Here is a 12,451-nt window from a genome sequence, read left to right on the forward strand (position 1 = left end):
CGGAAACCTTGATCAGCAAGTATTCAATTTTAGCTCTAGCTGAGCTCCTTATAGAAGTAGGCAATTCTTATTTATCAGAAATGGACCTACCATTGCATGCCCTCAAAGCATTTGTCAATACAAACTGAGAAACTTGTGTGTCCGCCACTGAACATGGGACAAAGGTTTTGATGCTAAGAGAGGGTATGCCCCAGCGCTCATCTTCTTGTTCTGTGAATACATCAAGGTCATGTATCAGTTCAAAGGTCATATTCAGGTCGCCACCTATAACAATCATATTTTCACCCTTGATAGAACTATTAAAGTGCTGCAGAATGGGTAGGGTGAGGGATTCCATGTTCCTAATCCTAGGCCTCCGGTAAACATTAAACAGGTACAAGTAAGCCGCCTCTGGCAAAGCAATTATTATCCCTAGTATGCCTGGCGAACCAGTGATCAGGGATTCTATACAAAGGTTTAACTTAATTTGAACCCAGATCAAGAGACCCCCAGCACCCTGCCACATATAGAGGGTGCTGCATTAACATAAAAGGTGTAACCAGATTTAAACAATGGGAGAGTTAACCACATTTCTTGAAACATGCAAGCGTCATATTGCTCAATATATTCTCGCCAGTCAGGTACCAGCACTTTAGTCTTGAGTCTGGCAATGTGCCATGAGAGTATATTAAGGGAACCAGAGTTAATACTCCTGCGGTCTCACTACTGAAACTTATACAATTATTGTACTCATAAAACGGGGTCAGGGTGAGAATCGGTGACGGCAGAACACTATCTAACAAAATACCTGCAACCCGAGGACTAAAACAAGGTTGTGTCCTTGCCCCACTACTTTTTAATTTATTTATAGCCGACCTCACCATTGCATTGAATGAAGTTAATGCACATCCACCGAAGCTAGCAGGAAACCAAATATCAAATCTCCTGTATGCAGACGACGTTGTACTTGTTAGTCAAACTAAGGTGGGCCTTCAAAGACTAGTCGATGGAATATCAATCTATGCAAAAGAGAACCAAATGGTAATAAATGAAGCAAAGACAAAAATAATGGTTGTTACAAAGAACAGACCACAAAAAAATAAAAGCAAATGGATGCTGGACCAAACACAGCTAGAGCAGGTTGATTGTTACCGGTATCTCGGTGTTATATTCAATAATAGTGGAAATGTTCTCCCGCAAAAACAAGATATTACTAGGAAAGCAAATTGCTTGGTGGGTGCATTTAGGATCATACAAAAAAAATTGACAACACTATCTTATGGCCCTTTATTAAAAATCATATCCGCTAAATTATTACCAACTTTAACATATGGCTCCGAAGTTTTAAATGGAAAGGATGCGGAGATAATTAATAATGCAGTCGCCAAAATCTATACAATTTTATTCCAACTACCTTACAATGCCTCACAAGCACAGGTGAGGATGGAATTTGGCATAAATAATCAGCAACACGCTCGAAAAGGTCAAATCTTGAAAGTCTGGAATCGAATAAAAAATTACCTTGACAATCAAATGTCCCGAATGTTGTGGCAAGAAGTAAAAGACAACCGGAAACTGCAAGCTTGGGTATATCTAAATGAGGCAAAGGAAGAATTAGGAGTAACATCAATTTGGGAAAATGTAATTACCCAGGAAAGTTTCAAAAGAACAATCAATAATCTGACAAATCATCTTTCCCTGATAAAAGACAAGGAGATATTGGTAAGAAGAAGGCATGCATGGCCAATTATAAATGGATTTTAAAAAAAGCAAGTCCAAGAATATCTTGTAACAGCATGGTCACAGCAAAGTAAGCCAATTTTTATAAGAGCACGTTTCGGACTTTGGCCGGGTTTATGTCATCTGCCGGCATGGAAGACTAGTGACGACAATACCATGTGTAGGCTATGTAAATGTGGTCAAGAGGAAATATTGCATCTGCTATGTCTTTGTCCTGCATTAGAAGTGGAAAGGAAAATTATCCTAAAGAGATTAATCTGAAAGAGACACGTTAGTATTAGATTCCTTACCTTAGAATATCCCCAGGCGTCAGACTGGATCCGGAAACGTTTGCGTAGCAGTACCCTTGCGCGTCGGTAGGCGCCGTCTGCGGCTCCGCGTCCGTCGTCGGCGTCGTGGGCGCCGTGATGACGTCGTCGGAGTACTTAGACGCCGCCTCCGCGTGCTGACGTCTGTTCTTCTTTTTTCCACGCCAGCAAGCGCAGATCTGGAAAAAGCAGTTCCCTGGTCAATTTTTGACTAACTTTTTGATCACTTTTTGATTGCATTTCGAGTCTCTCGACTCCGAACGGTGCCGTAGGGATTCCCGGCTTCAAGCACTGTGACGATTGCGACCGCCTGATGTCGGTCACGGATCCTCACCGCGTCTGTTTATCTTGTCTGGGCGTCGACCACGACGACAAGGCCTGCTCCGACTGCCGGGCCCTCTCTTCGAAAGCCAGGCGGGAGCGGTCCCGCAGGCAACTCGAACTCCGGCAGTCGGTCCCGCGCCGTGAGAGGTCCCGATCCCATGGAAGGTCGAGGGACAGGTCGCAGGCTCGGAGCCACTACAGTTCCGAGAGTAGGCCGCACTCCTCCGGGTCGAAGTCGTCGTCAGGTAAGAGGCACAAGAAGTCCAAGCGGCGTCATCGCTCTTCGGACTCCCCCCGACGCTCGCACGATGCGGCCGGGGGTTCGGGTGACACCACCCACGCGGCTCCGTCGGAGTCGCGAGCGCCGCGTGCAGCTCCACACCCTCCGGTCCCTGGGCTGAACGCGACGCAGGAGGAGATCGAGCGCTTCCTCATGGCCATGAGGAAACTCTCTCCTCCGGCGGGCTCCGCGGCGCCTTCGGGCCCAGCAGACCCGTCTGGGGCTCCTAGCGGGTCGGCGGCTCCGGCCCCAACGCCGTCGGGTTCTTCGGCCCCGACGCCGCCGACGCCTTCGGGCCCGGCGCCGCAGGTCCCCTCTATCCCGACGCCGCCGGCGCCTTCGGGCCCGGCGCCGAGGGGTTCAGTTGTCCCGGCACCGCCGGTGCCTTCGGGCCCGGCGCCGCAGGACTCCGCTGGACCTCCTTCGGGATCTGGTTTGTCGCCGGTGGATCTTACGACCTCCCCGGCGTCGGACCCGCAGGTGTCGCCTCCGGCGCCGTCCTCGGGCGGCGCCGTCCCCGGTTCCACCTTCGTTCCTGGTCCGCCGTCGGGACGGCCCCGATGGGCGCCGCTCCAGACGTCGATTGGTGAATTTCACTTTTATGATCAGGCCCGATTAGTTGAGAACCCTGATTTTCAGGAGATGGGTGATGAAGAGGACTGGAAGGGGTCTGAGGACCCTCTGACCAGGGAGTGTCAGTCTCATGAGGACTGGACAGGAGACCTTGGGGAGGCCAGTGGCCTGGACACCTCTCCAGACACTGGTTTTGTCTCCCCTCCTACCGTGGCTTCGGAGGAGGGGGCAACCTATAGTGTGGTGCTGATGAGGGCTGCCAAGGCCTTGGGCCTTGAGCTCCCCGTCGCGGCCGTGAGGACTAACCTCCTCACTGAGGTCCTTAAACCGCAGTCAAGCTCGGCCGAGCCTCTGCTGCCCTTTAATGAGGCCTTGACCGACGTTCTTCTGGGCACTTGGTCCAAGCCCGCTACGGGTTCGCCCGTAGATAGGAACGTGGCCAGACGCCACCGCCCAGCCCCGGGCGACCCATGTTTCCTGTCCTTCCACCCTACCCCCGAGAGCCTGGTCATCCAGGGCTCCAATTCCCAGACCGCATTCCCGTCGGCCCCGCCCGACAGGGAATCCAAGAGGTATGACCAGTATGGGAAGAAGATCTTCTCATCCCTTAGTCTAGGCCTGCGGTCTTCCAACACCGCCTGCCTCTTGGGACGTTACACCCACTCTGTGTGGGATAAGGTCACGACAGTGCTGCCAGAGTGTCCGTTGGAGGTACGGGCCAAACTCGGCCAAGCCCTTGTGGAGGGCCGGGATGCAGCCAAGTATTCCATCAGGTGTGGGCTGGATACCACCGACTCGCTGGGTAGAGCGATGGCAACGACGGTGGCGGTCCGACGCCACGCCTGGCTGAGGTCCGCCAACTTCTCGGCTGATGTCCAGAGCACGCTCATGGACATGCCGTTCGATGGCCGTCGCCTCTTTGGCGACAAGGCAGACCATGCGCTTGAGCGCTTTAAGGACTCCAGGGCTACGGCCAAGTCCTTGGGCCTCTCGGGCCAGCGCCAGCAATCGGCTGCCTTTCACTCCTTTCGTGGCCACGGAAGGGGTGCGCCCACACGCGCCGCCAGCCACGCTCCGCAGGGCAATACCCAACGCGGTGGCGGCCGTGGGAACCGCCGTCCGGGCGGTCGGGGGCAGCGGCGAGGTCAGTCCACACCTTTCCCCGCAGCATCCGCCTCAAAACCCTCCTAGTCCGTGCTTTCAGGCCCATGTGACGCCAGTGAGGGGCAGGGTTCGCCATCACCACCTCCACTGGCGCACTGTCACTTCGGACAGGTGGGTGCTGCAAATCGTCCGAAGGGGCTATTCCCTCCCCTTCGAGGCGACTCCTCCAGCCATGCCACCGCAGAACCACCGTGTATCGGGGGATCACTTGCGACTTCTGCAGGAGGAAGTTACGGCCCTCTTGGCCAAGGGGGCCATCGAGCGCGTTCCTGGGCCAGAAGTAGGGTGTGGTTGCTACTCCCACTACTTTCTGGTACCCAAGAAGGGCAAAGGGGGCCTGCGCCCTATCTTGGATCTACGGAACGTCAACGGCTTCCTCCGGAAGGAGAAGTTCAAGATGCTGACACTGGCTCAGGTCCTAGCTGCCCTGGACCCAGGAGACTGGATGGTAGCGTTGGACTTGCAGGACGCTTATTTCCACATCCCCGTCCTGCCGGCCCACCGACGCTACCTGCGGTTCACGGTTGGCCACGAGCACTTTCAGTTTACCGTGCTCCCCTTCGGCCTTACCAGCGCCCCACGGGTTTTCACAAAGGTGATGGCGGTGGTCGCAGCTCATCTGCGCAGGTTCGGGGTTTCAGTCTTCCCCTACTTAGACGACTGGCTGTTAAAGGCGGGCTCGCCCCTGACAGTCGTCAGCCACCTCCAGACTACGGCAGATCTCCTGCACCAGCTGGGGTTCTCCATCAATGTGCCAAAGTCACACCTGTGTCCCTCTCAGAAGCTTCTCTTCATCGGAGCGGTTCTGGACTCGGCGCAGTTTCGGGTTTATCCACCCGAACAGCGGGTCCGGGATATTCAGGCTCTGATTCCCATCTTTCAGCCGTTATCCCGGGTCTCGGTCAGGTTGACGCTGCGGCTTCTGGGGCTGATGGCCTCCTGCATCCTTCTGGTGCATCACGCCAGGTGGCGGATGCGGGCTCTGCAGTGGGACCTGAAGTTTCAGTGGGCCCAGCATCAGGGCAATCTGTCCGACCACGTCCTGATCTCGGAGGGCACTGCGAGACAGCTGCAGTGGTGGCTCACAGACCGCGATTGGGTCAGCGGCAGATCCCTCTCCCTTCCCCAACCGGAGCACGTAGTTGTGACGGACGCGACCTTCCAGGGCTGGGGAGGCCACATGGGAGAGGCGGAGATCAGAGGCCTCTGGTCTCCGGCGGAGGCCCGGCTCCACATCAACCTGTTGGAGTTGCGGGCGATTCGTCTAGCACTGAAGGCATTCCTCCCCTCTGTCCGGGGGAGTGTAGTGCAGGTGTTCACGGACAACACCACCGCCATGTGGTACTGCAACAAACAGGGCGGGGTGGGGTCGTGGACCCTTTGCCAGGATGCTCTTCGCCTTTGGCAATGGCTGGACCGCCAGGGCGTGACCCTGGTGGCTCAACACCTGGCAGGTTCTCTGAACGCCAGGGCGGACGAGCTCAGCCGTCGGTGCATGATGGATCACGAATGGCGTCTGAACTCGGACGTGGCGCAAGGCCTCTTTCAACGATGGGGAGAGCCTTGGTTAGATCTATTCGCCACCGAAGAGAACGCGCAGTGTCATCAGTTCTGCGCGTTGGAATTTCCAAGGCGGCACTCGCTCGGAGACGCTTTTCGTCGCGAGTGGAGTTGCGGTCTGTTGTACGCCTTTCCGCCTATACCACTTCTGCCCAGAGTGCTGAAGAAGATCAAGCGCGACCGGGCCCAAGTCATCCTTGTGGCTCCGGACTGGGCGAGAAGGTACTGGTATCCAAAGCTACTCAATATGTCAGTCGATCCCCCGGTTCGTCTGCCTCTTCAGGAGGACCTTCTGTCGCAGCAGCAGGGGACGGTCCTCCACCCAAGCCTGTCCAGTCTCCACCTCCATGCTTGGAGATTGAGCGGCGACAGTTGAGGCCATTTGACTTGCCTCCTGAAGTCTGTAACGTCATTCTGGCAGCCAGGCGTCCCTCCACAAAGTCGGTATACGCCTGCAGGTGGAACAGATTTGTGGCATGGTGCACAGCAAAGGCTGTGGATCATCTTGCTGCCCCTCTTTCTGAGGTTCTTCTCTTCCTTCTTTCTCTTGCCCAGCAGGGCTCTGCTCTGGGCACTATCAAGGGCTATCTTTCTGCCCTTTCAGCCTTTCTCAGGCTACCTTATCAGCCTTCTTTCTTCAAGTCCCCTATTGTAAACAGATTTCTTAAGGGCATCACACACACGTTTCCTCCTGTTCCGTTTGTGATGCCTCAGTGGGACTTGAACCTGGTTCTTACCTTTCTGATGTGCGCTCCCTTTGAGCCACTTCACAACTGCCCTCTTCGCCTTCTGACCTTAAAGACGGCTTTCCTGGTTGCCATCACCTCTGCCAGGAGAGTGAGTGAGCTCCAGGCTCTTTCTTGTACTCCACCTTTCCTTTCTGTCCATCCGGACAAAGTGGTGCTACGTACCAAACCTTCTTTCCTGCCCAAGGTTGTCACGGCCTTCCACATCGGGCAGTCTATCACCTTGCCAACCTTCTTCCCGCCACCGCATCCCTCTAAAGAGGAAGAGCGGCTCCACCGTCTGGACCCAAAACATGCGCTCTCATTTTATTTGAGTCGCACACGCCAGTTCCGGGTGGATGACCAACTCTTTGTTGGTTACGTGGGCGCTAAGAAGGGGAAAGCGGTGCACAAGAGGACCATCTCCCGGTGGATCATCTTGTGTATCCAGCCATGCTACTCTTTGGCTAGGAAGGAGCCATGGGCTGGATTGCGGGCTCATTCAACCCGAGCCACGGCGACTACCACTGCCCTGGGCAGGGGTGTGCCCTTACAAGACATCTGTCAGGCAGCTACGTGGGCATCGCTGCACACGTATGCAAGACACTACTGCCTGGACAGCCAAGTACGGAGGGATGGCTTCTTTGGCCGTTCCGTCCTCCAGGACTTTCTGGTGTGATTATTGGTTCGCAGACCCACCACCGGGGTTGGTATTGCTGGGGTATCTATTCTAAGGTAAGGAATCTAATACTAACGTGTCTCTTTCAGATGCACAAGTTACTACTTGTGTAACGATATATCTGTAAGAGACATTAGTTAGTATTAGATTCCTTACCGACCCGCCCATCCTCCCCGTTCTGCGAACCAATATCTTGGGTTAGGGTTGTCCCCTTTCAGGGCCCTAGTTTCAATGGCACCAGTGTTGGTTTTTAACATGGCTCTGCGTTTCTGGCGCGGAAAAGCTGTGTCTAAGAACTGACGTCAGCACGCGGAAGCGGCGTCTAAGTACTCCGACGACATCATCACGACGCCGACGACGGACGCGGAGCCGCAGACGACGCCTACCGACGCGCAAGGGTACTGCTACGCAAACGTTTCCGGATCCAGTCTGACGCCTGTGGATATTCTAAGGTAAGGAATCTAATACTAACTAATGTCTCTTACAGATATATCGTTACACAAGTAGTAACTTGTGCTTTAATGCTCGTGGAGTAAGGACATGTAGACAAGCATTAATGTCATGCTTAAACCCGAATGACGTATTAATGAATTCTGCTTTTGTAAAACTTCTATCTGTGATTGGTAAAAAACTTGAGGAAAACTTTTATTAATTTGTTTTTTAGATTATGCAATATTAGAATAATTATGTACATGGTGTTTTAAACTTTTTATTCTCTGGTGATATTTTAAAAAGCATTTTTGTAAGATTTTAATTAATCAAACAAATAAACTTGACTTTACTCCTGCTTGTCCAATAAGTGGTAGTTCTATGTGCTAATCTGGCTGCCTTTGGCACATGTTATTGTTTGTAGTCAAATCCTCAAAATGTCTGCACAGTCCCTTAACAGCGGCTGGAGTAGGGATGAGTGTTGGGGTACGATGACATTTGCGCTGTTTGTCTTCAATTCAATGATTTCTTAGGGGCACTGATTGCAACATTTGGGCACTGTCAGACTGGCCATCCAAGTGTGCCAAGGCATCGAAAGAGCTCTTAATGGGTATATTGTAAGACATTTGGCCAGAGTTGGCTGTTGTGCCATCAATCAGGTTCGCAGCCATGAAGAGACTAGAAGAAGTAGGTGGCCTATAGAAGTATCCTAAGGGAAGTGCCTTGATTCATCTCATTGGAGGAATCACCTTGGTTAGGCTCTATAATAACTCAGTAATCAAAGGGCTCTTAAAGTTGATAAGTATGCAGTCGCAGGGGAATCTTTAGGATGTATCCTGGTTAGGCACCATAATAACAACTCAGTAATCAAAGGGCTCTTAAAGTTGATAAGTATGCAGTCGCAGGGGACTTTTTAGGGTGTATCTTGGTTAGGCACCGTAATACCAACTCAAAAATCAAAGGTCTTCTAAAGTTGATTAGTATGCAGTCGCAGGGAAATCTTTAGGATGTATCCTGGTTAGGCACCATAATAACAACTCAGTAATCAAAGGGCTCTTAAAGTTGATAAGTATGCAGTCACAGGGGACTTTTTAGGGTGTATCTTGGTTAGGCACCGTAATAACAACTCAGAAATCAAAGGCCTCTTAAAGTTGATTAGTATGCAGTCGCAGGGGAATCTTTAGGATGTATCCTGGTTAGGCACCATAATACCAGCTCAGTAATCAAAGGGTTCTTAAATTTGATGATTAGTACGCAGTCCCCAGGGGAATCTTTAGGATATATGCTTAGCCATGTGGTCCTTCTCACCAACAGGATTTCATATGCTAAGTCCTGCGACCATTCAGATTTAGTTTTAAGCCAGTACATAGATTTATTTTTTAGAGCTAGTAAGTTCTCACTAGACATAGGGGGCAATGCGGGAACATCTGTAAGAATAATTAAGTAGGGGGTACCTTGTGGGGGAAGTTGAGGGTTTCTGGTGAGGGGTCTGTCAGAGTGGTCAGTTGGATGAAACCGGCCCGTGTCTTCTATTGGCTGTGTCCCCAAATAGGCTGTGCCATGCCCCTCAAAGTTACTCCCATTGCTCTGGTTGTGTACAGTATCAGGCGCATAGAACAATTGAGGTAATGTCAACGAGCTGTTCCTTGCCTGCATCGACAGCTCAGTTGGCTGTGGTCGCACTATAATAGGTAAAACACTATTTCCCATAGATGGAGGCAGATAATTCTTTAAGGCTTCTAGTTTTGTTAGCAACAAAACAAGGCGAGCAACTATGGAAGCAAGCTCCATTTATAGTATATGCATACATTTCTCTAGACAACTCTACATATACTTATTGTAGGCTTGGGGCTAGGAAGTCCCCATTCCCCTACACCAGTAAGGGATGGATAGGTAGGTCATTGCACTGGGAGGACTTTTCAAGTGATGGTGTAAATCGCCTAGAGTGTACAGTAGCAGGGTCCTTGCCCGTTTAGTGTAGGTTACCCTCTCGGGCATTGTGTTGAAAATTTGAGGAGTGCTGAGGCCTGAGCTTCTTTTATCGTCTATCGGTGCAAGATCTCTTGTGTGGGCCTCTAGCGGGGAGAGGCTAGATGCTTGAGTAGAAGCCTGAGGAGGACTAGGGTCTGAGCTGCTTCTATTGCCTACCGGTGCAAGATCTCTTGTGTAGGCCTCTAGCGGGGAGAGGATAGATGCTTGAGTAGAAGCCTGAGGAGGACTAGTGTCTGTGTCGGAGACTGATGGATCTGCCAGGACAAATGAAAAGGCCTGAGTGGGACAGCCTAGGTTCAGGGATTACCTTCCCTCTGAGACAGAGATCTCTGTGCTCACTACCCCTATCGCCCTTTCTAGCTTACAATGTACTGAAGCAAACTTCCCATGGTAACTTCTTTTTACCCATATTAGACAGAAGGACGTTGGACCGCTTGAGGCAGTTCCTTATTAATAATCAAATATTATTAACATGCCTGATGTAAAATAGAAGCCTCTGAACCACAAGACCCAAGTGGGGAGGCCCAGCCTGGCCTCTTCCAGTATATGATGGTCCTGTCTTGGCCCAGTCTTCGCCCGGGCACACGCCCTGCCCACGTCTCATGCTGCAGGATGCTGCCGGTGCTTTTAAACACGTTGGAGTGACCCTGCCGCTCCTAGGTGCGAAGAAGCTGGTGGACAAAGTCCCACCACAGCCAGGTCCAGCATGTTTATGGTGGTGAGTGCATATAGGGAACAGCACTTCTAGAGTCACCCGCACTGCGGGATGCTACTAGCACTTTTAAGCGTGTTGGATTGACTCAGACCCTCCTGGGCATTAAGAAGCTGGGGGACGAAGTCCCACCCCAGCCAGGTGCAGCACGTTTGTGGCAGTGGGTGTGGACAGGGAACAGCCCTTCTAGAGTCACCCACTCTGGGGATGCTGCCAGCACTTTTAAGCATTTTGGGTTGACTCAGACCCTTCTGGGCCCGAAGAAGCTGGGGCACGAAGTCCCACCCCAGCCAGGTGCAGCACGTTTGTGGGTGCGGGCAGGGAACAGCGCCTCTAGAATCACCCCCACTACGGGATGCTGCCAGCACTTTTAAGCGTGTTGGGTTGACTCAGACCCTTCTGGGCATGAAGAAGCTGGGGGGCGAAGTCCCACCCCAGCCAGGTGCAGCACGTTTGTGGCAGTGGATGCGGGCAGGGAACAGCGCCTCTAGAGTCACCCACACTACGTGAGGCTATCAGCACTTTTAAGCGTGTTGGGTTGGCTCAGACCCTCCTGGGCCCAAAGAAGCTGGTGGACGAATTACCACCACAGCCAGGTGCAGCAAGTTTGTGGCAGTGGTTGCAGATAGGGAACAGCACTTCTAGAGTTGCCCGCACTGCTGGATGCTACCAGCTCTTTTGAGCGCATTGCTTTGGCCCCGCCCCTCCCAGGCACGAAGAAGCCAGGTGTGACAAGTTTGTGGCAGTGAGTGCAGGCAGGGAACAGCACTTCTAGAGTCACCCACTCTGGGGATGCTGCCAGCACTTTAAGTGTGTTGGGTTGGCTCTGACCCTTCTGGGCCAGAAGAAGATGGGGCACGAAGTCCCACCACAGCCAGGTGCAGCAAGTTTGTGGCAGTGGGTGCGGGCAGCGAACAGCGCTTTTAGAGTCATCTGTTGGGAGGAATAGATATTTTAAATGCATTTGTAGTAAAGTTCCACTGTTTGTTGCTTGTCAAAATTTATGAAAATGAGGGGATGAAGGGTGATAGAAAAGATGCTTGTGTACATTTGAGTTGGGTGAAGAGGAGGAAATCAAAAGGAGTTTAAATGAGTGAAAGAAGTCAGGATCAGAGGGAGAGCTGAATCAGTGTTTTGTAGATGACAGCAACGGTAGTGAGACAAAATATCGAAATAAAAATATCGATATACAATAATATCGATGTTTTAATTTCGATGGTATAGAATATCTATGTGCAAAATATCGACAGACAGAATATCGTTTTTTATGGTATGTATGTTACTAATATCGAAATTTACTAATATCGAAATTTTGTTTAGTGTTTTTTAAATATGTTTTGTAATGTATGTTTGAAAATTAGTGATTTTGTTTACATTTTGCGTTTTAGTATCAGAGCGGGTTGTGGGTTTATAGGGGAATAGGGTGGGAAGTAATTTAATAATAATTAATTAATTAATATATTTTTGTAAATATTTTTAATTAATAATTAATTGGTAATTAATAAATATTAATTAGTTAATTACATTAATTAGAGTTAATGTCTAATATATTTAATTTTGTGTTGTTGTTAATTAATAATTAATTGGTAATTAAATAATATTAATTAGCTAATTAAATTAATTAGAGTTAATGTGCTAATATATTTAATTTTTTGTTATTGTTAATTAATAATTAATTGGTAATTAATAAATATTAAGTGATTAAATGATGTGATTTATTTATGTGTAGTGGGTTGTGTGTTTTTAGGGGAATAGGGTGTGATATAATTAAATGTATTTAATTAAAGAGATTGTATTTATTTATTGGTATTTATTGTTAATTAATTGGTAATTAATATGTGTTAATTAGTTCATTTATCATTACATCAATTTAATAATATTAATTGTTATTAATTGATTAATTGAAATTTATATTAATTGTGTTTTTTTGTATGTGTAGTGTGTTGTTTGTTAAAGGGGGAGTAGTGTGGGAAGTAATTTTTTACC

General features: G+C 50.0%; 1 long non-coding RNA gene across 1 annotated transcript in view; it reads right to left on the bottom strand.

The window, feature by feature from the left end:
* Nucleotides 1–1,499: 1,499 nt before the first annotated feature.
* Nucleotides 1,500–12,451, bottom strand: part of LOC144785855 (uncharacterized) — a 92,969-nt gene continuing 82,017 nt past the window's right edge. Inside the window, exon 4 of the long non-coding RNA XR_013602050.1 lies at nt 1,500–1,572. This is a non-coding gene — a long non-coding RNA (uncharacterized LOC144785855). The remainder of the gene's footprint in view (nt 1,573–12,451) is intronic.

This window comes from Lissotriton helveticus, chromosome 10, assembly GCF_964261635.1.
Source record: "Lissotriton helveticus chromosome 10, aLisHel1.1, whole genome shotgun sequence".
In the NCBI taxonomy this organism is placed as follows: domain Eukaryota; kingdom Metazoa; phylum Chordata; class Amphibia; order Caudata; family Salamandridae; genus Lissotriton; species Lissotriton helveticus.